The sequence below is a fragment of the Notamacropus eugenii genome, chromosome 4, assembly GCF_028372415.1.
Source record: "Notamacropus eugenii isolate mMacEug1 chromosome 4, mMacEug1.pri_v2, whole genome shotgun sequence".
NCBI classification, from domain to species: domain Eukaryota; kingdom Metazoa; phylum Chordata; class Mammalia; order Diprotodontia; family Macropodidae; genus Notamacropus; species Notamacropus eugenii.
The window spans coordinates 179,414,940-179,439,015 of NC_092875.1; positions in this window are offsets into that span (position 1 = coordinate 179,414,940).

Sequence of the window (24,076 nt, forward strand, 5' to 3'; positions counted from 1 at the left end):
AAATTAAGATATGGGAGAGACAACATACATTGCAATGACAATCATGTACTTTTTAGTGTTACTACACAACTATTGAGACAGGTTTTGGGAACATTTTCACTTTCCTTTGCTTCAAAGAGCAATTTTTGACCACAAAAGTTTGTTTCTATGTTTTACTTTGATACCTTAAATATATCTTTGTATTGCAGTTTGATATAAAGCACACTAAGCATGTTAATTAAACAAGGTTTATCAGAAGAAAACAGTATGACTAGAAATACTAGAAGTTCTTTGAGTTTCAGAGGCAAGTGTACAATACATTTTCTTCGGTATTCATTTCGTATGGTGACTCAGATCGATCTGTGTTTCAAGTTCTTAATCCTTCCCTTCTTTTATTTATGTGGTGGGTGCTTGTGGTTTTGGTATTTGATGTTTATATAGATTGTGATGAAGGTTAGATACTATTCTGCAGTTACATAATCTATAGCTGGTCACAGACAGCTTTTCTAATTAGAAAAGACAAATATTCAAGCTTATTTAGGCTCTGGACACGTTTTGATTTTTCTTCAGTCTAAGATGGCAGTAAAATGATTTCAAATTGTTTTGCTTTATTAGTAAGTTTCTGTGGGAAAAGAGGGGAAAAAACCCTCCACTAAATTGGGGATCTGGGTAACTCAGCATCTCTGGGTGGAACAAAGGAAGAGAACAGAGGGGCTAATTGTTTAATTAGTAAATGTCTGCTTGGTTAATGATATATTAATGAGTTTTTAAGACCGTCATATCATTTACCATAAAAGACCCATGTGCCTATCCCTGGATGTACTGTATAATTAAGTAATGTGGCCCAGAGGAGTTAATCATTTAAAGCCTTGTCAGCTTTCTCCAGTTTGCTGTTATAAGATCAAGCAGGCTGGGCACATGCCAGGTAGGATCAGCGTGGAAGGTGATGCTGAAATATATTGCCATTTTTGTAAGGTTTATTCAATATTTTATTATTTCTGCCCCAAAGCTCGTTATTTTTCCATCTACAAGTGAAAGGTATCTTAATGTGCATTAATTTTACACTTGGCAACCCAGTAGTTGGTAGTGAGACTGACAATTGACAGTTTATTGAATATAGGATAGCTCCTTCCTAGGCTGTTCTAGAATCTCTTCCAGAAGGGCATGTCATAATGGAAGATTGCTAAGTTCTAGAAAACATGTGATGAAACCATCTAGGGCATCTACATATGGAGGGTACATTTCATAGCTATTCACATCTAATCTCATCCAGTTAAATGCCAAAAGATAAAGAGATGCTGTGACCTTTGAAGTCTAGCATAATCCCATTGTAGAGAGAGTATGGTATTATTGAAAGTATACTGGAGTAGGTTCCAAGAGATCTGGTCTGTAGTTCTGGCTCTTCTACTAGCTCTCTGTGTAAATGAATGAATGAGTGAAAAAGCATTTATCAAACACTTTTATATCAAGCACTATACTACATGTTAGGGATAGAAAAGCAAAAATGAGACTATTGATGCCTTCAAGGAATTTAAGTTTAATAGTGGGAGATAATACAGATAGGGGTGAGGTGGCCAGGGAATAATATTTTGGCGTGAGGAATCACAGGAATTATGAATGGAATTATAGACAGGGGTGTGCTAGAACCAGGTCCTACTAGTATTCTGCAGAATAGTGTCTAACCTCCACCAGAATCCATATATCTACCAGCATGATTGTCATATTTTTTGACATGAACACGTACAGCTCAGAAACTAACAAACCCTGCAGTTCAGATCTTGATTTATCATATTGCTATCAAGATTTAAGGAAGTGATTGAGAAAATGTTGATACTGCAAACTGAATGTAAGAGGGTGTTCTGCATCCATTTTTTTTTTTTTTTTTGAGAATGGGTGGTTCAACATGGACCAGCACACCCTTCGTTGTTTACCATGTACTTTCTAGTGTAAGCATGGGCAAAAGTTCATTTTTCTGGTCCTCTTTTTCCCATTTGTAAATGAAGAAACTGAAATATCATCTGTTACCTTTTCAGCTCTAAAATTATATATCTATTGTTTTTCCATGGCAATCATTTAAATCGGAATTCTTTCAGTCAGCCATTTCAACCTATCATTCAGCAATTTATTACATGCTTATTATGTGGCAGACATGGTGCTGAGCACTGGAGAGTTTTTTTTGAAAGACAAGAATTTTTTCCCTACGCTTAAGGAGTTCATATTCTAAGGAGGGAAATAACATGCCAATTATTACACATATACAAGCTCTCTCACCCTCCACGTTATCTTTTTAATAAAATAAAATATTTCCTCTAAGTTTATTACTTTAAAGAAAGTTAAAACAAAGAATCTTCAACTAGTCATGGCTCCACTCCCTCCCGTTCATCACATTCTCTAATCTTTTCATAGACCCTACTCACAAAATTTAATCTGATTTCATAGAAAACAACCTATACAGGGATAAAAGTAAGGAAAAGGGTAGAAGGCAACAGTATCATTTAAGCTCTACCCAGTGAGATGGAAGAATTTTGTTGCCCAAAGAATCTCTAATGAAGAGATCCTATAATGAGTGAAGTTCACAGAATCCAACTGACTGAATATAGGCAAAAGGAAAGGAGGGAAGGAAGAAAAAGGTGTGAGAGTAAGTAAAGGACCACTCACTATTTCACACGCAGAATTACTGACATGGGAGAGGCAAAATCAGGTGAAACATTGCAAAAAGGCAATTCTCAGATCTTGAAAATCAAAATATCACATCTGATATCATGGTTCTTTTGTCAAAGGAAACCCAAACCACATCAATTGCTGAAGATGAGGAATGGGACAACTAATAGGCAAGAATGAAGTCAAGATGGTGTCCTTTTTCAAAACTATCCCAGGATTCCATGTATCACAGTTCTCACTAGAGCCATAAGTAATATTTGAAGGGGGCAAGTTGTAGGCAAGCAGTGCCAATTAGGTTTCCATTACAAATCACTTATAGGAGGAAAGAAGAATAAAGAGATACAGCATTGAATTACACACCCTTCCCCCGAAAAGAGGAAAAGGTTGATGATGAAGATCAAATATTGGAAAACCTCCCAGAACACTACTGATGGGAAAAGCTACAAACACCGAGATGCCGTTCATTTGAGGATTCATTTGTGTAAGTGATTTTCTTTGTTACAAGGGAAGGGAAGGATTTAGGGAAGGTATTACTGGGAAATGACAGTGGTATAATAACAAAAAAGTATCAATATAACTTAAAAAAGAAAAACCTACTCTTCTATCCCTTCTCTTCTATCCTCCTAGACCCCCACATAGGGAAGGGGGAGGGTCAAGTTTAGGCTCCTTCTGTGGCTGGAGGTGTTGGGCAGAATACTCAGATAATAATAAGGCAATGGGTTTCTGGGATAGAAAGCATTCACTAGATTCTGGTGGAAGGCTTAATTTTGCACGAGGTACATTCACTCATGGGTAGGAAAAGGCACAAATATTTTCATAGTGGCTATAGCCCTTTGAGAAGTGTCTGCAGACAAAGCAGTTGGATTTATCTGTCCTATCAACTTCCTGGACTCCATCCTTGAATTGAGGGGTGTTCTTAGGTCAGGTAATATTCTTAGATGGATGGTGGCTATTCCTCTCTCTTAGGTTTTCTATTGGAAGGCCCATTCCTGACATGGTCCTGGGACCCTGTTTCCCACCCAGATTGTGGATCCTCATAGTTTCAATGGTTATGGAGGTCAAGGCCTGGGTCCTGGGCCCCCTCTTATTGGGCATTTTCCTCAGAAGGAAAGGGGGAGTCTCAGAAGTAGTGAAATCACGGGTTCCCTAAGCCCGGAGGGCCTCTGTGGAAGACTGGATCAGGGCCACCAAACTTCTCATTGGTTATGGACTAGGGTTGAAGGAGACTAGGTGGACCTCACACACATACTTTCTTCAATCAATATCCAAGTTCCTGGACTACTGCAATAGTCATCTAGCTGGTCTTCCTGCCCTCAAATCTATACCTGCTTTAGTACATCTTTCATTCAACTGTCAAATTATTCTTCCTAAAATAAAGGTCAAGGCAACTCATTCCCTTACTCAGTCAACTCCATTAGCTCTACATTATCTCCTATACTAAATATAAAATCCTGTTTAACTTTAAAAAAAATTTTAAACCTACTCTTAAAGCAAGCTTAACTATCTTTCCAGTCTTCTTATACTATATTCCCTTCTATATACTCTGTGATTCAATGATATTGGCCTTTGCTTTTCCTCACAGAGATCTTCCACCTGCATGTATTTTCACGGCCCATCCTCCATGTTTGAAGTTCTCTCCCTTATGCTTCCTGCCTTCACTGATTTCTTTCAAATCTCAGCTAAAGTCTTATCTTCTGCAAGAAGTCTTTCCAAACTCCTTAACTTTAGTGCCTTCTCTTTAGGATTATCTAGAATTTATTCTGTATATATCTTGTTTCATGGTGCCCCCCTCCCCCATTAGCCTGTGGGCTCTTTGAGATTAGGGACTAATTTTGGCCTTTTTTAAAATTTCCAGCACTTAACATGGTGCCTGGCACATAGTAGGTGTTTAATAAATGCTTATTGACTTAATTTGTCTTGTAAGAGCTGGGATTTGAACCCAAGTCTTCTTAACTCCAAATCTAGCACTCATATCTCCACAATAACTTGATATCTCACTCTAATTCCTTACTTTGTGTCCAAAAGCCATGGAATTCCTTTGAGGTCCTTGAAACCCCATAAGCCTGCTAGTATAAAGTATGATTCTTTGAATGATTCACAGTTTTACTCCCTCTTGAATTATTTTAATTCCTAATTTCCTTTTTCTGAGTGCTTTATTTATATGATTTATCTCTCTTGTGTCTGGCCACTATTGTACTGTCCCTTGTCAGTCATCTTCAATCATTATACAGTAAGTATTTTCCCAAACCCATATTTCTATGCACTTATAAAAATAACTTTTGTCCCAAGTAGAAAAGAGATATTAATTACAATAGTCATATAATTGGGGAAGGGAGCCATTTTATCACAGTAGGCTACCCAACCTTTAAGAAGAAGACACCTGTTTGGGGTACTGTGAGCAGTGAAAATTATATTTATAATTCATTTTAGAAGCATAAATCCCTGTGTGCAGCCAATTTAATATTTATCATCCAATTTAATCTCAACTGTCAGTAACAATGTGAGACTATCCTATAAGCCTTTTTAGTTTAGAATGAAAATTTATCTTTCCCTCTCTTTCTTGGTTGGCTTCCCTTCCTTTTTTGGAAAATCAACTTTAGCACAGAACATTGCAAATTTTGTGAATATTTTTCTCAATTCATATGTGGCATCACAGATTTACATCTGTAAGGTTCTTTAGCAGACCACATAGATCACAAATTCAGAACTGAAAGGAACTTCAAAAATCACCTAGTTCAATTCTCTTATTTTTCAGATGAAGGATCTGAAGTTTATAGAATTTAAGTGATCAGTCCAAGGTCATACAGCTAGTAAATGGAAAAGCTGGGCTACACATCCTGATTCCCTATCTCAAATTTAGTACTCATTGTACATTCATATTCATTTATTGTTACTAATAGGAAAACCTGCTTATGATTGCATTTATATATTTCCTAGAAAATATTTAGTTGGTTTCCTTTAGGTGCAGTTCCTCTAACTCCAGTCTCCAGATCACCTCACATCAGAGCTGGGACCAGGGATAGGTTGCTGCCAAGAACACAATGTGAAAAGACCTGGAAAATGACAATTTTTAACACATATGTACTGTATGTGTGAGTGTGAAAGCTCTGCTCCCATGGCAGGTATGTATTTATTTTGTGATGTCATGTCAAATACATTAAAGAGATGGCTCAAAGTATCCAGTGGATAGTATCCACAAAGGGAGACAATTTTCAGAAAGAACATAATTTTTCAAACCTTTTCTGAGTTATAGAAATGCTTTTTTTTCTGGACCTTTTTCTGGCTTCCCTAGAACAATTGATTAAAAAAAAAAAACCTTGGACTGGGCCCCGAGACTGGGAGCTGAGGGCAGCCCTGCAGCGGCCGCGGTACCTAGAGGGAAAGATCCGAGCGGGCTTCGGGACGGGACCTGCAGTGGCCACGCGGGTCCCTCCACCCACAGAGGCACCTGCAAACCTCTCGCAAAAGGTCCGTCGCACTGCAGACGTAGAGCCCAGCCCAGCCCAGACCTGCTGCGGCCACGGCACCAAGAGAAACAGACCTGAGCAGGCTTCAGGGATGGAATCTCCAGCGGCCGCACAAGTTCCTCCGCCCACAGGTGACGGGGGTTGGTGAGAGAGTCTCTTTGGCGGGTCGAGAGGGGAGTGGGGTGCCCCCATGATTCGGCACCCCCCGGGAGGTAGAAGCTGAGAGGCGGCTGCAGGATGGGGCTCCCCAAGCGGGCGGGAGCCTGGATCCATTGTGGAACGTCTGTGCATAAACCCCCTGAGGGAACTGAGCCTGAGAGGGGGCCCTGCCCCATCCTGACCACCTGAACTTAATTCTCACACTGAATAGCAGCCCTGCCCCCGCCAAAAGCCCTAAGGCTGGAAGCAGCATTTGAATCTCAGTCCCCAAGTGCTGGCTGGGAGGACCAGGAGGCGAGGTGGGTGTGAGGAGAATATTCAGAGGACAAGTCACTGGCTGGGAAAATGCCCAGAAAAGGGAAAAGAAATAAGACTATTGAAGGCTACTTTCTCGGAGAACAGACATTTCCTCCCTTCTTTTCTGATGAGGAAGAACAATGCTTACCATCAGGCAAAGACACAGAAATCAAGGCTTCTGTGTCCCAGCCCACCCAATGGGCTCAGGCCATGGAAGAGCTCAAAAAGAATTTTGAAAATCAAGTTAGAGAGGTGGAAGAAAAACTGAGAAGAGAAATGAGAGATATGAAAGAAAAGCATGAAAAGCAGATCAGCTCCCTGCTAAAGGAGACCCAAAAAAATATTGAAGCAATTAACACCTTGAAAACTAGCCTAACTCAATTGGCAAAAGAGGTTCAAAAAGCCAATGAGGAGAAGAATGCTTTCAAAAGCAGGATTAGCCAAATGGAAAAGGAGATTCAAAAGCTCACTGAAGAAAATAGTTCTTTCAAAACTAGAATGGCACAGATGGAGGCTAAGGACTTTGTGCGAAACCATGATATCACAGAACAAAGAGAGAAGAATGAAAAAATGGAAGATAATGTGAAATATCTCATTGGAAAAACAACTGACCTGGAAAATAGATCCAGGAGAGACAATTTAAAAATTTTGGGACTACCTGAAAGCCATGATCAAAAGAAGAGCCTAGACATCATCTTCCATGAAATTATCAAGGAAAACTGCCCTGAGATTCTAGAACCAGAGGGCAAAATAAATATTCAAGGAATCCACAGAACACCGCATGAAAGAGATCCAAAAAGAGAAACTCCTAGGAACATTGTGGCCAAATTCCAGAGTTCCCAGATCAAGGAGAAAATATTGCAAGCAGCTAGAAAGAAACAATTCAAGTATTGTGGAAATACAATCAGCATAACACAAGATCTAGCAGCCTCTACATTAAGGGATCGAAGGGCATGGAATAGGATATTCCAGAAGTCAAAGGAACTAGGACTAAAACCAAGAATCACCTACCCAGCAAAACTGAGTATAATACTTCAGGGGAAAAAAATGGTCTTTCAATGAAATAGAGGATTTTCAAGTTTTCTTGATGAAAAGACCAGAGCTGAAAAGAAAATTTGACTTTCAAACACAAGAATGAAGAGAAGCATGAAAAGGTAAACAGGAAAGAGAAGTCATAAGGGACTTACTAAAGTTGAACTGTTTACATTCCTACATGGAAAGACAATATTTGTAACTCTTGAAACATTTCAGTATCTGGGTACTGGGTGGGAGTACACACACACATGCACACACACACATACATAGAGACAGAGTGCACAGAGTGAATTGAAGAGGATGGGATCATATCTTAAAAAAAAATGAAATCAAGCAGTGAGAGAGAAATATATTGGGAGGAGAAAGGGAGAAATTGAATGGGGCAAATTATCTCTCATAAAAGAGGCAAGCAAAAGACTCATTAGTGGAGGGATAAAGAGGGGAGGTGAGAGAAAAACATGAAGTCTACTCTCATCACATTCCACTAAAGGAAAGAATAAAATGCACACTCATTTTGGTAGGAAAACCTATCTCACAATACAGGAAAGTGGGGGACAAGGGGACAAGCAGGGTGGGGGGGATGATAGAAGGGAGGGCATGGGAGGAGAATGCAATTCAAGGTCGACACTCATGGGGAGGGATAGGATCAAAAGAGAATAGAAGTAATGGGGGACAGGATAGGATGGAGGGAAATATAGTTAGTCCTATACAACACAACTATTATGGAAGTCATTTGCAAAACTACACAGATTTGGCCTATATTGAATTGCTTGCCTTCCATAGGGAAGGGGTGGAGAAGTAGGAACTCAAAGTGTTAGGATCAACTGTAATGTTCTTACCACTAGGAAATAAGAAATTCAGGTAAAGGGGTAAAGAAAGTCATCTGGCCCTACAGGAAAAAAAGAGAAGACGGAGACAAGGGCAGAGAGGGATGATAGAAGAGAGAGCAGATTGGTCACAGGGGCAATTAGAAAGCTTGGTGTTTGGGGCGGGGAGGGGATAAAAGGGGAGAAAATTTGTAACCCAAAATTTTGTGAAAATGAATGTTAAAAGTTAAATAAAAAAAAAAGAAAAAAAAACCTTTGTAAAAAATCTGCTAATGTGAAAGAGAACTTTGTTTTGGAGGCAAGCAAAGCTTCTACAACAGATGGGAAAGTATTTAATCCTTATAAATTCACTTTTAAGCGGATTTGAAATCTCAGTTCAATTTATTCAAAGAACACTATGCTTTTTTAAAGGATAAGGTGCTTAAATAAAAGTTTGCCGAATTTTAACAGTTTATTTCTTAAACGTTTTTTGGGGGTAGGACAACAGATTGGTTTTTTCCTTCATTGTACATTTTACAAATGAATAAACTAAAGCAATGGAAATTTAAATAAATCTGAGGCAACGCTTGAACTAGACAAAGGATAGTACAATACATGTATATAGAAACACATTAACATAGAGAATTGGAAATAAAAATACATACAAATGAAAAGGAAACATAAGGGAATAGGGACAGAGGAGGAGGGAGCAAGAAGCAAGGGAAAAATTCGGGAAGCAATTAGTCATAATTGTAGAACAAGAAGGGGTGAAGAGAATGAGTATTTCCTATGGGCTAAGCACTCTGTGCTGTGTGCCTTACAAATAATATTTTCTTTGATCCTCACAACAATCCTATGAGGAAGATTTTATTATTATCCTCATTTTGACAGGTGAGGAAATGGAAACAGACACGGGTTCAGTGACTTGTCCGGGGTCACAAAACTAGTAAATGTCTGATACTGGATTTGAACTCAGGCATTCCTGACTCCAGTGCTATCTAGCTATCATGCTATCTAGCTGCCTCACAAAGAGAGGTTTTAAAGGCGAAAAGAGTGATTGTGATGGAGATCTGAAAGGGATAAGAGCAGGTGAGAAGAGGAATATTGCATTAACCACAAAACATTGGTGCTGAGCAAAATTCATCTTTGTAAAAAGAAGTCAGGGAAGGAAGGGGTATAATAGAATAAGATGGAGAGGAATACAAAATTAGTGAACATATCCATAAATAGAAATGGATATATGTCCATAAATAGCAGACTGGATTACAAAACAGAATCCAAACACACTTGAAACAGAAAGAAACACAGAATTAAAGCAAGGGACTGGAGCTGAAGATATTGTTTCGGTTAAAGTAAAAAAGGCAAGAATAACAATTGTGATCTCAGAGGAAGCAAAAGCTAAAATAGATCTAATTAAGAGATCAATCCAGTTTTTCCAGCAATTTTTGTCAAATGTTGAATTCTTACCCTAAAAGCTTGAATCTCTGGTTTATCCAACGCAAAATTACTGTGATCATTCACTACTGTTTTTTGTGTACCTAAAATATTCCACTGAACTGTCATTCTATTTCCTAGCCAGTACCAGATTGTTTAGATGATTACCAGTTGGAAATATGGAATTGCTAGACCACCTTCTGTCACATATTTTTCTCTTGATTCCTTCATTATTCTTGACCTTTTGTTCTTCAAGATGAATTTTGTTTCTAGCCCTATATGGTACTGAAAAATTAACTTAGGCAGAATTGATATTTCATTATATTGGCTTTACCCACTCATGAGCAACTAATATTTCTCCAATTGTTTTGAGAAATTTGTGTGACAAGTGTTTCGTAATGGTGTTCCTATCATCCCTGGGTTTGTCCTGGCAGATAGACTCGTAAGTATTTTATATCATCTGCAGTGATTTTAAATGTCTTTCTGTCTCTTCCTGATGGTTGGTTGTAGATAGAAATATTAAAGAATAATGGTGATGGTGGATCCCTGCTTCACTCCTAATCTTATTAGGAAGCCTTGAAATTTATCTCTGTTTTAAATAATTCTTGTTCTTGATTTTAGATAATACTTATCATTGTAAGTAAGACTCCATTGTTTCCTATGATTTCTGCTGTTTTTAATAGGAATGGGTATTACATTTTATCAAAACTTTTTCTACGTCTATTGGTATTACCATATGATTTCTGTTGTTATTGATATGATCAGTTATGCTGATAGTTTTCCTAATATAGAACTAGTCCTGCATACCTGGTATAAATCCCATTTTGTCATGGCGTGTGATCATTTTGATATATTGTTATAATTTTTTCATGGCATATTTTTGCATCAATATTCATTAAGTAAATTAGTCTATAATTTTCTTTCTCTGTTTTGTTCTTCCTGGTTTAGATATCAAAATCATATTTGTGTCACAAAAGGAATTTGGCAGAATTTCTTCTTTTCTTATTTTAAAAATATAGTTTATATCATATGGAGACTTAATGTTCTTTAAATGTTTGATAGAATTCACTTTTAAATCTATCTGATTCTGAGTATTTTTTTCTTAGGAGCCAATTGATGACTTACTCAATTTCTCTTTCTAAGATAGGATTATTTAAATATTCTATTTCCTCTTTTGTGAATCTGAACAGTTTACATTTTTGTAAATATTCAACCATTTCACTTAGATTGTCAGTTTTACTGGCATATAATTGTGCAAAATAACTTTTAATCATTGCTTTTATCTTCATTAATTGTGCTTTCAAACTTTTCACTTTTATGCTGGTAATTTGATTTCCTTTCTTCTTTTAAAGCAAACTTAACCAATTATTTATGTTTTTTTAACCAGCTCCTAGTTTTATTTACAGGTTCAATTTTTTAATTTTGTTTTCAATTTTATTACTCCCTTTTTTTGATTTTCAGGATTTCCAATTTGGTGTTTAATTGAGGCCTTTAAATTTGTTCTTTTTAAAGATTTTAATTGCATATCCACTTCATTGCTCTGCTCTATTTTATCACTGTAAGCACTTAGAGATATAATTTCCCCATCCAAGTATTGCTTTCAATACATCCCACAAATTTTGGATTGTTGTCTCATTTTTATTGTTCTCTTTAATGCAATTATTGATTGTTTCTAAGATTTGTTCTTTGGCCCATTAATTCTTTAGGATTAGATTATTGAGTTTCCAATTTATTTTCCACAGACTTTTATTAACGTAATATTTATTGCATTATGTTCTGAAAAGGATGCATTTAATATTTCTGCTTTTCAGTATTTGGTTTTGAGGTTTTTATGCTCAGTTTTTGTGAAGGTGCCATGTACAGCTGAGAAAAAAGGTTTACTCCTTTTTATTCTTCTCAGTTTTCTCTAGGGGTCCATTACATCTAACTTTTCTAAGATTCTATTCACATCTTTGACATTTTCCTTATTTATAATTATGGTTACTTAGCTTTGAGATGAGAAAGTTGAGGTTTTTCACTCATATAGTTTTACTATTTTCTCCTGGAATCCATTAAACTTTTCCTTCAAGAATTTGAATGTTTTGCCATTTGGTGAATTGGCTATTTGCTATTTACCCTTCTTTCTCTCTTTATCCTGTCCCTCTCATAAAGTCTATTTTGCTTCTGACAACTGTCTTCTTTTATCTGCTCTTCCTTTTATACCCCACACCTCATATCTCTTATCACTTTCCCCCTTCTACTTTCCTATTGGGAAAGGTAGATTTCTATTAGCAATTGATATATATATATTGTTCCTCTTTGAAGTAATTTAAAAATTAGTTAAGTTTAAGTATTGCCCACCTTCAAATTTCCCCCTCCAGGGTAAAAGCTCTTTCTTGTATGTTTATGTGAGATAATTTCTCCCATTTTTCCCTCTCCCTTCACCCTTCTTCCTAGTCATCCCTTTTCTTGCCTGTCTGTTTTTTTTTTTACATTATCCCAACATAATCAACTTACTTTCACATCCTCTTTCTATGTAGAATCTTTCCAATTGCCATCAAAATGATTAAGCTGTTAGAAGTTACATATATCATCTTGTCATATAGAAAGGTAAACAGTTTAACCTTAATAAATATCCTTTGATTTCTCTTGCCTGTTTAGCTTTTTGTGATTTTCTTTACTCTTGCATTTGAAAGTCAAATTTTCTACTCAGCTCTGGCCATTTCATTAAGAATTCTGGAAAGTCCTCTATTATGTTTAATATCAATTTTTTTCCTCTGAAGGATTATACTCAGTTTTGTAGAGGAGGCTATTCTTGGTTGCAATCTAGGCACTTTTGCCTTCTAGATTATCATATTTCAAGGCACCCATGTTATTAGTGTGGTAGTTGCTAAATATTGTATGATCCTGTGACTCCATAGCATTTTAATTATTTCTGACTGTTTGAAGTATTTTCTCTTTGACCTGGGAGCTCTGCAGTTTGGCTATCACATTCCCAGGAGTTTTGAATTTGGAATCTATTTCAGGTGCTTATGAATAGATTCTTTCAATTTGTATTTTACCCTCTAGTATATCAGGGCAGTTTTCCTTGATAATTTCTTGAAATATGATGTCTAGGCTCTTTCTTTGATCATGGCCTTCATGTAGTTTAATAATTCTTAAATGATCTCTCCTCAACCTATTTTATACATCAGTTTTTAAAATGAGATATTTCACATTTTCTTCTCTGTTGACTTTTAAAAATTGGTTCTTGTCTCATGGAGTCATTAGCTTCTACTTGCCCAATTCCACTTTCTAAAGTTATTGTTTTCAGTGAGCATTTGTATTTTTTTTTTTTGCTTTTTGTTAATACTGCTTTGTAAGAAGTTATTTTCTTCAGTGAATTTTTGTATCACAGTTTTCATTTGACCAATTTTGTTTTTGGGTGTTATTTTCTTTAGTATTTCCCCTCTCTTTCACCAAGGTATTAATCATTTTTTCATAATTTTCTTACTTTATTTTCATGCTTTTACCTATTTTTTTCTCCACCACTCATTTAATTTTGAAGATTATTTTTAGATCTTCCAGGGATTCTTGTTGGGCTTGTGTCCAATTCATGTTTTTTTTTTCTTTGAGACATTTCTTGTAGCTGTTTTAATTTAATTTTCTTCTGTGTTTGTGTCTTTACCTTCCCTGTCACCATAGTAACTCTTTATAGTCACTTTTTGAAAAATTTGCTCCTTTTTTCTACATAATTTCTTGATTTTGAATATTATGTGAAAAGTGGATTCTGTTCCTGGCATGGGGGAAGGATGAACACTATCTCAAGCTTTAGACTTTTTTGCACTGCTAATTTCAGAGATAGTTCTGGGGGGCTGGAAATTTTTTGTGCTTCCAAGTTGGTGTGATCTGGGTTGAGGTGTGATCATTGATCTTCTGGTCTGCACTCTGTTCCTTACCTAAGAAGGGCCTCTTTTCCCTGGTATTTCAATTAGTACAGTTCCCCAGGGCCCCTACTCACTTGGGATTGGAAGTCATTATATTTCTCAGGATTCCTGATCCCTTGGGAACAAAAGTAATAGTGCCTATCAAGGCTTCTACTCCCTTTTGACTGATAGTACTCTTCTCAGCTCTTAAACTGTGACCCAGAAATGAGTACAGGCAATGGAGTTGCCAAACAATATCTGACTGTGCTTCCAGTGCTAGCACATGTGATCTCTTTCAGACATGTTGCCAGATCCCCTTATCATCTCTGGCTCTCAGGAGCTCCTGAAGCTGCTGTTTCTGTCACCACCACCTATTCCCACCACTTGTGTTTCATCCATGTGGGCTCTGGGCTAGCCCCTACCCTTGGGTCACAGATTTCTATTTATGACCCTTAAACTGTCTTGGGCAGGAAGAATGTTTCACCGTGACATTTTGTTGACTCTGCCACTCCTGAATTTGATTTGAGGGATTATTTTAAAATTGTTTGGAGGGGGATGTTAAGAGAACTCAGCGGACTGCTTTCTCTACTTTGCTATTTTGGCTCCACCCCTTCTCACTTCTATAGTGTGAGGGATGTACAAAAGTTTAATGACCTTGACCTTATCTATCAATGTTCTTTTCCCATCTCAAATTACTTTACATTGACTTTTCTTTGTAAATGTATCTAATAGCAACCATCTCTAGGACAGGGGTGGGAGAAAAAAAAAAGAAAAATTACATGATAACTTTGTTGAATATTTAAAAGGAATAGCAAGTTATACATAGCCAACTTGCAGTTTCATGTGTAATCATCTTTTTTATTATACCATGTTATAGAAATGATTGTTCTATTTCATAAATAAAAATAAAATAAATTTCTGAAAAAGTAAATGTATTCTCAAGTAGAATATAAAATTCATGAATAGCTTTCATATTTTCTTTATCCATTGGCTTCTTTCTTGTAGCCTACAAATATATCTGGATCTTCATTATCTAACAAAAGCAAAAACCTTCACTGTCCTGCCATCCATGCCCTTAAGTTTACAATCCTTCCTTTCATGATCAAAACTGTGTAGTGGGGCAGACAGCAAAACCACTATCTTCAATTCCTTTACTTCCATTCTCTTCTCAAACCCTTGCAATGTGGTTTCCAAGCACCACTCTAATGAAACTTTTCTTATCCAGGTTATCAATGACTTTTTTAACTTCTAAGTCCATTGATTTTTTCTTACTCCCCTTTACTTCTTGAGCTCTCTGTAAATTTCAGCACTGTTGACCAAGCTGTCCATATATATATATATATATATATATATATATATATATATATATATATATATATATATATATATATATATACATATATATATACATATATACATATATATACACATACATATATATATGTATATATATACATATATATATATATGTACACACACACACACACACACTCTCCTCTTTTGGTTTTTGTGACACTATTCTCTATTGGTTCTTTTTTCTGGATGACTCTTCCTTCTCTGTCTTCTCTGCTCACTTCATACCAACCTGTGTGTGGGTTTTATCCTGGACTGTCTTATCTCTTGACATGTACTCTCAGGAATCTCATCGAATTCCATGGATTCAGTCATCACTTCTGTGCAGATGATTCCTACCTTTACAAATCCATCTCTCCTCAACTCTAGTCTTTTATCACCATCTAGAAAATTCTTTCTGGTTTTCCCAAAGAATTTCAAATTCAAAAATCTCCAAAAAAGGAATTAATAATCTTTCCCCCAAACCCATCCTTCTTCTTTTTTTTCTCTGTTTCTACTGAAAGCATTGTCAACTTTTTAGTTTCCCAATTTCACTACCTAATATGTCACTCTCAATTCAATTCTTCTTGTAACAACTGGGTCCAATCACTGGCCAGTTTTGCTTTTTTTTAGTTTATTTTCACAAGATTACCTGTAATCATTAAATCCCTTCTCTCCACTAACATTGCCATCACCTTATTTCAGGTTCTAATCATTCCTTGGAGTATTACAATTGCTTCCAAATATTCCCAGTAACTACAAAATGGCAATCAAAATATGAGTAAATTTTAAGTAATTGGAAAACCAATTATTGTCTTGCAAAGCAGATAATATCTATTTTCTCTCAGCAGAGAAGTAGGGAGTTGTAAGGGCAGAATATTGGATGCATTATTAGATAAGAGCATAACATCATTAGTTTTTTTTTCCTTAAGGGCTTTTCTTTACTATAAGAAAGGATTAAGTTAAGAAGTGGGGAAATGGGGATAGGAGAGTAGGAGAGGAAGATGTGTTAAAAATAAAGACATCAATAATTTATTTTTCTTTTTAAGTGGCTACAGTTTCACCATATAACTTTAGCCTACTTTCTGAGACTTTTGTTTTCAAATTACTTTTCTTACTTATTTGATATTCCTCTTCTTCATACAAGAAATTCCATTGCCATCTTCATGCTTGTCTATTGATTTTCCCACATACCTGAAATGTTTTCTTTCCTATTTTTTTTGGAATTCCTACCTGCCTTCAAGGTCAATTTAGGTGCCACCTTCTACGTGAGGCCTTTCTTTACTCCTCCCCCCTCACTGCTAGTTAGTGATGTCTGGAAATTCTCTGTATACATACTAGGTATTTAGAAGAGGGATAGAAATAGAGAGGCTTTCATAAAACATTTCCCCTTTCATTATCATATACCACAAGTGTTTTATATATTATTCCTTTTCTTGAGGGATACTGGTTTTTTTTCTATATATATTCTACCTCATTTTTTTCTTGATTCTCCTGCATTCTGTGCTTTTGTGGAAACATGTTGGTTGATTTGTTGAGGTACAATGCATGAACTTTTTCTCAACATTGAATGACATTATGGTAGGAACAATTGAGTAGTGGAAACGGTAGAATTGGTAAATCAGATGTATGTGTGTTTGCTTTTAAAAACTGTCTTCAAAAAACCATCTATAATGATAGAATCATTACTAGGATATATTACAACAGCAAAGTATACTGTATAGAGAGCTGGCTTAAATATAGATAGATAAGTTCTGAAGTTTTTCTCCCATCCTCAACTCCATTGGTAGGTAGGATCCTCAGCATAATGTTATTTACTTGTCTCTTTAGAATCTTTGGGTAGCTCTCAGAGTTTGGAGACTTTTTTTCCTAATGCTATAACTCATGAACCCCCACTAATATGTTTTTCCCTATTATTATCAGTTGACATCAATAAGTCAGTCATCCTTAATTAGCTTTTCAAAACTGGTATTTTTTACAGCATTATAGTTCCAAAATTCACCTGAAAATTGTAACATACTCTCTAAACAGTACATAGGAAGTCTCAGGAAAATGAACTTAGCTTATAACACAGGTGGCAAGTGGGAGTAACTCCTAGCTCCTAGAAGTCCTTTCATTGGAGCACTCAAGACGTTCCCATTAGGTATACTGGAAATTTTCTGCTAGACTTCTTGTTGAACTTTGAATCTTGCTTTTATTATTGCATTAAGTCTGTTCTTGGATCCCAACACAGACACTGTTGTCAGCCCTGTGTTGCTGCAAGGACCCTGGTAGAATGCTGAAGAAAAGATTTCAAATCCTGTGATCCTCTGAAATTTCTGAGATATTTTTTTAGTCAGGTAGGACATGAGGAGACCAAGACTGAGGCTGAAGCTGTTGTACTCTCCCTACTTCCTTCTACCTGAGGCAGTTCTTTCTTTAGGTTCTGCCAAAAGCTTCCACAGTAAGATACAAGATGTTCAAATTATTCATTTCTAATATAATTCATTATTTTATCTCTGACATATAAGGATAGAATAAAATTTCTTGAACCAATCCAAATACATTTTCTAGGTAGTTCATCCAAAGGCTTTCAAGGATTTTTCTCATTTAGTTTAAAGTTTTTGGAACATATTGTCATATAATTAAGATATCCAAGCATAGACTTTACTTTAAGTAGGTTGGTGGTAACTGATCATTTGATTCAATGATTCTCACTGTGATAGAAGAAAGACTTGGATTCACATCCTAACTCTGACCCATACTGGTTACATGAAAATCACCTAAACTCTTAGTATCCCTGGTAACACTCTTCAGACTACAAATTACAGAGCAGTGGATAGTCTGAATTAATAGTGGGGAATTCCTCATCTGGAGGTAACTACTAATGAAATCACAAGTCTGATAAAAAGAAAAGAAACAAAAACAAAAGCAAATCCTAACCTCAACACATGCTTGGTATTTAGTTACCTGTATACATATTCTATATAAGACTTGAAGAATTCAAACTGAGGATATTGATTACTTTGTGTTTTGTCTTTGGATTCCCTACTCTAGCATAATGCTAGACACATAGTAATACATGTTTGTTGATCTGAATTGAGCTGAGGTCTCAAAGCCTAGTACAGGGCCTTCCTTACCCTGCATAGCCAGTTAATCAGTGCTTCTTGGATTGAAATGCATGGGATTTTGAATTTGCTACTTAACCCAACATACTGAGTGTTTTTTAAAAAATACTCTGAAGAGATTTCTCCTTAGGGAATTGACTCCTTGGGTGTGGCCTTTTGACAAGAGTCCAAGTTTTACAGAACAAATCTTTTTATTAAGGAGTTTTGTTCTGTGAAGTTTGGATTCAGTCTAAGGGCTGAATTTGAGGATGTAGAGGGCCACATGCGGCCTCAAGGCCACGGGTCCCCTCCACCCCCCATAGTATAGTTACTTTCTTCACAAAGAGAGATCAACATCCATACAGCTTCTTAGGATGTGAATTTTTTTGTCCAAATCTTTCCATGGATCCTCTCTAGGCAATATACCCAGTAATCCAAAGACTTTGCTTCTTATTTTAATGTGATAAGAATATCCATAAAATGAAAACTCCTCTAATCCTATTGGTTCTACTTCTAAAATATCTTTTTTCCACTCCTTTTATTAAGAACAGGTGACATACATCACTGAATTTCTTCAAAGCTCCCAATAAAATGGTCTTGATTGATCCTTACAACAGCTATGTGAAATCTTATTAAAGATTTTAGAATCCCCATGTTACAGATAAAGAAATTGAGATTCGAAGATGTCTGAGTAACAGCACAGACTTGCTAGCACTATCCCCAATCCCAGCCAAATACCAACAAAAAATTACTCTAAACAAATCCTGCAGAGTTCACAGAATAATGGAGTGAAGCAAATCTCCAGTTCAAGACAGCCTGGAAGGTTGCCAGGAAGTGTCTATCACACCTCACTGGGAGTAGAGTGCAGTCCAGCATGGGCCTGGCCAGCACAGACAGGACTTGAGCAGGCCTTGGGGGGACTGAATCTCTAGCACCTATGGTGGTACTAAAGAAAGTGTGAGGAAGAGGAGTGGTCCAGCACCAACCCCAGGGCAGTGGAAGGGATGGAGGGACCTATGGAGGAGTCCACAGCAGCAGTAGGGGGAGGAATAGGGGCAGCAGCAGCAGCGGTAGTGACTGTTTCTAAAGCTCTAGATTCACAGATTGTGGGAGGATCCAGTGGCTGATAGTATACCCTCCATCCTCACCAGAAGAAGAGAACTACCTTGATAAATAACTCAAAAGTCAAGTAAGTAACTGGCAAAATGTGCAAAAAATGAAAAAAGAATCAGACTATAGAATCTTACTTTGGTGACAAGAAAGACCAAAGTATACAAACAGAAGACAACAAAGTTCAAACTTCTACATCCAAATACTCCAAGAAATCTATGAATTGGTCTCAGGCCATGGAAGAGCTCAAAAAGGATTTTGAAAATCAAGTAAGAGAAGTAGAGCAAAAATTGGGAAGAGAAATGATAGTGATGCAAGAAAATAAGGAAAAACAAGTCAGTTGCTTGCTAAAGGAGACCCCCAAAAAATGCTGAAGAAAATAGCACTTTAAAAAATGAACTAACCCAAATGGCAAGAGAGATACAAAAAGCCAACAAGAAAAAGAATGCCCTGAAAAACAGAATTGACTAGATAGAAAAGGAGGTCCAAAAGCTCACTGAAGAAAATGATTCCTTAAAAGATTAGAATGGAGCAGATGGAAGCTAATGACTTTATGAAAAATCAAGAAATTATAAAACAAAACCAAAGGAATGAAAAAGTAGCAGACAGTGTGAAATATCTCATTGAATAAAATAAGTGGCCTGGAAAATAGATCCAGGAGAGACAATTTAAAAATTATGGCACTACCTGAAATCCATGATCAAAAAAAGAGTCTAGACATTATTTTTCAAGAAATTATCAAAGAAAACTGCCCTGATATTGTAGAACCAGAAGATAAAACAGATATCAAAAGAATCCACTGATCACTTTCTGAAAGAGATCCCCAAAGAAAAACAGGAATATTGTAGCCAAATTCTAGAGCTCCCAGGTCAAGGAGTAAATATTGCAATCAGCCAGAAAGAAACAATTTGAGTAGTGTGGAAAGACAATCAGGATAACACAAGACCTAACAGCTTCTACATTAAGGGATCGCAGGACTTGGAATATGATATTTCAGAGGTTGAAAGAACTTGGATTAAAACCAAGAATCACCTACCCAGCAAAACTGAGTATAATACTTCAGGGGAAAAAAATGTCTATTCAATGCAATAGTGGACTTTCAAGCATGAAAAGACCAGAGGTGAATAGAAATTTGACTTTCAAATGCAAGAATCAAGAGAAGCATGAAAAGGTAAACAGGAAAGAGAAATCAAAAGGGACTTATGGAAAGATCATATTTGTAACTTTTCAGACTTTTCTCAGTATTAAGATAGTTGGAAGGCATAGGGTGGGTTGAAAAAGTGGGGATGAGATCTAAGAAAATAAAATAGAATGGGGCAAATTATCTCACATAAAAGAGGCAAAAGAACATTTGTTCAATGAAAGGAAAAAGGGGGTAAGTGAGAGGGAAAGAGTGAACCTTAGTCTCATTGCATTTGTCTTAAGGAGGGAATAACATGCACATTCAATTTGGTATGAAAATCTATCTTACACTACAGGAAAGTAGGGGAGAACGGAATTAACAGGGAGGGTGGGGGGATGATAGAAGGGTGGGCAAATGGGAGGAGAGGGTAATTAGAAGTAAACACTTTTGAGGAGAGATAGGGTCAAAAGAGAGAATAGAATAAATGGAGCAAAGATAAGATGGAAGGAAATATAGTTAGTCTTTCACAATATGACTGTAATAGAATACACATGTATAAATACACACGTACATCCTATACTGAATTGCTTGCTTTCTTAGTGGGGATGGGTGGGGAGGGAGGAAGGGAGAGTAGTTGGAACTCAAAGTTTTAAAAACAAATGTTTAAAGTTGTTTTTACATGCAACTGGGAAATAAGATATACAGGAAATGGCATATAGAAATCTACCTTGCCCTACATGAAAAAAGAGGGGATGGGGATAAGAGAGAGGGGAAGGGTACGATAGAAAGGAGGGCAGACTGGGGAAAGTGGTAATCAGAATACATGCTGTCTTGGGATGGGCAGAGGGGAGAGGTGGGGAGAAAATTTGGAACTCAAAATCTTGTGGAAAAGTCTGTTGAAAATAAATTAAAAAATTTTATAAGAAAGAAATTGAGATTTGAAAAAGATCAGCAACTTGTTTAAGGTCAAAAAGATAGCAAGTTTCAGAGGAACAATTCATATTTAGGTCTCTTTTAACTCCAAATCCACAACTCTTCCCACTGCATTACATTGTTTTTAATCCCAGCACATTTCTATTATCTTGATGCAGATTCTCATTACTTTTGTTTTGTCCTATTTTAATAGCATCCTAATTGGTCTTCCTACCTAATTGATTTTCCAGACGGATCAATCTAATCACATAATTGTATTAAAAAACAAAAACAAAACTTTAATAACTCTTTAGTGCCTACTGCTATGAGATAAATTCTGTAGCCCACATTGAAGCCTCTTTACAATCTGTCTCCAGTTTAGTGTGGCTTTTAAGTTTTATTTCACAGTAGATTCTAGATTCCAGATAAACCAAATCTCTCACCTTGTCTATTCTCAAGCTGTCCTTTCTCATATACATATTTTAGGTTCAAATTAAATTGTCTTTTTCATGCCTTCAAGACTCATTCATGTGTTATGTCCTCCATGAAATCTTCTTTGCTCTTCCAAGTTGAAAATGGTCTGTTTTTCCTTACATTTCTTGCAGGGATTCATACAACTATCTTCTTTTTACTCATCTAATTTGTATTATAATAATTTGTGTAGTTGACTTATCTCTCATTCTTGCCTACAAATTCCTTGAGCTTGGAGGCTGGGTATGATGTCATTTTTATATCCCTGTGTAATGCATGTGCAAAGTCATCATTCAACAAGTATCCAATAAATTGAATTTCCAAGATCTCTCTCAATTCTATGATACAGTGATTTTATTTAGTCATTCAACTGGAAAATCTCATACAAGCTTGATATGTATATAAACAAAGAATATAGAAAACAGAACTTTTAAGGGAATATTATTTGTAGTGTAAGTAATTTGCTGCATAGTTTCTTAAAAGTAAGTTGAAGAATTTGGTGGATATTTAGCTTGGAAAAAAGCACACTAAGGAATGACATTTTACAGAGGACGAAACCGAGGCTAAGGGAGGTTCAGTGACTTGCTGGGAGTTGCAGTCAGTGTTTGTGATTACATTGCAATTTCTGACCCACTAGAAATCTTTAAGTAAAGGCTGGATGACAATGTATTGAGTATTCTGTAGAAAGGATTCTTGTTCAGGTACAGATTAAACCAGATGGCCTCTGAGGTCCTTTACAACTCTGAGATTCTATGATTCTGTATTTCTGATGCTTATTTACCAATCATCATCTGCCTAGTTGAAATAAAGCCAAAGAGCAAAAACAAACAAAAAACCTTTTGGTGTTAAGAGCCATTGCCAGTGGCAGATGAAAATTAAAGCCCAAGCAGCTGTTTTGATAAAGTGAGATAGACTGTTACCTATATTCCTCTCACGTGCCCAAGTTTCTACACACAATTCAAGATGAGTATTCATTTTTTAACAGATGAAAAATCTTGAGAAACTGTATATTTGGAATAAATGTAGTTAAAAAGAAATTAATGTCTAGGTTAACTATGTCAGTCAGCCTTTTATTTTGACAAGAGATTGGAAACAGTTAGTCCAAGTATTTGAGAAAATGCAAAGATGGAGCCAAACACTCCAATGCAAAATTCAGAAAGTGATCATTGTTTTTTTTGGCTGCACTGTTTCTTATCTTACCTTTTTTATTTTCCTCTTTTAAGCTCTTACCTACACAGAGGGAAACAAAAAAGAAGCAAGGAGTGATTCAAGTCCTGAGAATCTTCCTTTCCACAAGAGAAACTAATATAGGAGGTAATTCTCCGGATCTTCAGAATAGGTGCTATCTAACCCATTGAAGTTCTCACACAACGGGAATACATTTTACATAATTTGACTTCTAAACAGTGATTATCTTTCCAAAGCTTTTTGTTTCTTCAAGTGGTCCTGCTGATTAGGGGCTCCCAGCTAGGTCTGTGGGGGATGATAACCTACTACACCTTGGCTCTCTGCTGCTACTTTCAACCTGTTTTATTTTGCCTTGAATGGGAAGAAAAAATGCCTGTGGAATTCTCAGCCTTAAGAAGCTATGCCATGTTGCCAAGAGTGGTTACCTACCGGGTGTAAGGAAATATTCAAAGTTTGTTAGGCATTCTGCCAGCATGATGCAGCTGTAGAGCTCAAGGAAGTGTTACGTTGTCATGTTTGCTCCATAATGTGATTATCTCCTTTTCAAGCGTCTCTGTGGGAATTAATGAAGGGTCTCTTTTATCTTTCTCAAAAACAAATGTTTAAAAATCCCCTGCTGTATTCAAGGCATGGTTACAGGTTTATCAGTACACATTTATTGAACACTAACTGCAGCAGAGGCAGTAGGATATCTTCTGGGTTGCTTCACATTACACCAGATGTAGCAGATGGGGGATTCTGAACAATCAATTATAAGACATGATCTCAGATCTGCTGCCTCATTTCCTCCAAAAGAGGGGTCAATAAGGTTGGGAGAGAGGGAGGGGGCAGATAAAATTCTTTAGAAGAATGCTTCTGTCATCCAAATTCTATGACTCTTTGACTAAAATAATTTACTACTTTCATCCTTTACTTTCACTGTGTGATAAAACAAGTTTCCTTTAATCTTGAGGCATTGGTAAAGTCCATTACTGGTCCTTCTCACCCCATCTTTTACTATAAGAAATTCTTCCAATTCTTGCCAGATAGCCTCACTGTCCTCTAACAAATATACCAATCACATGTCCGTCACTCTTATCCATAATTTACTTATACCCATTAAGTTATTCTCCATCACCCATTGGATCACTCT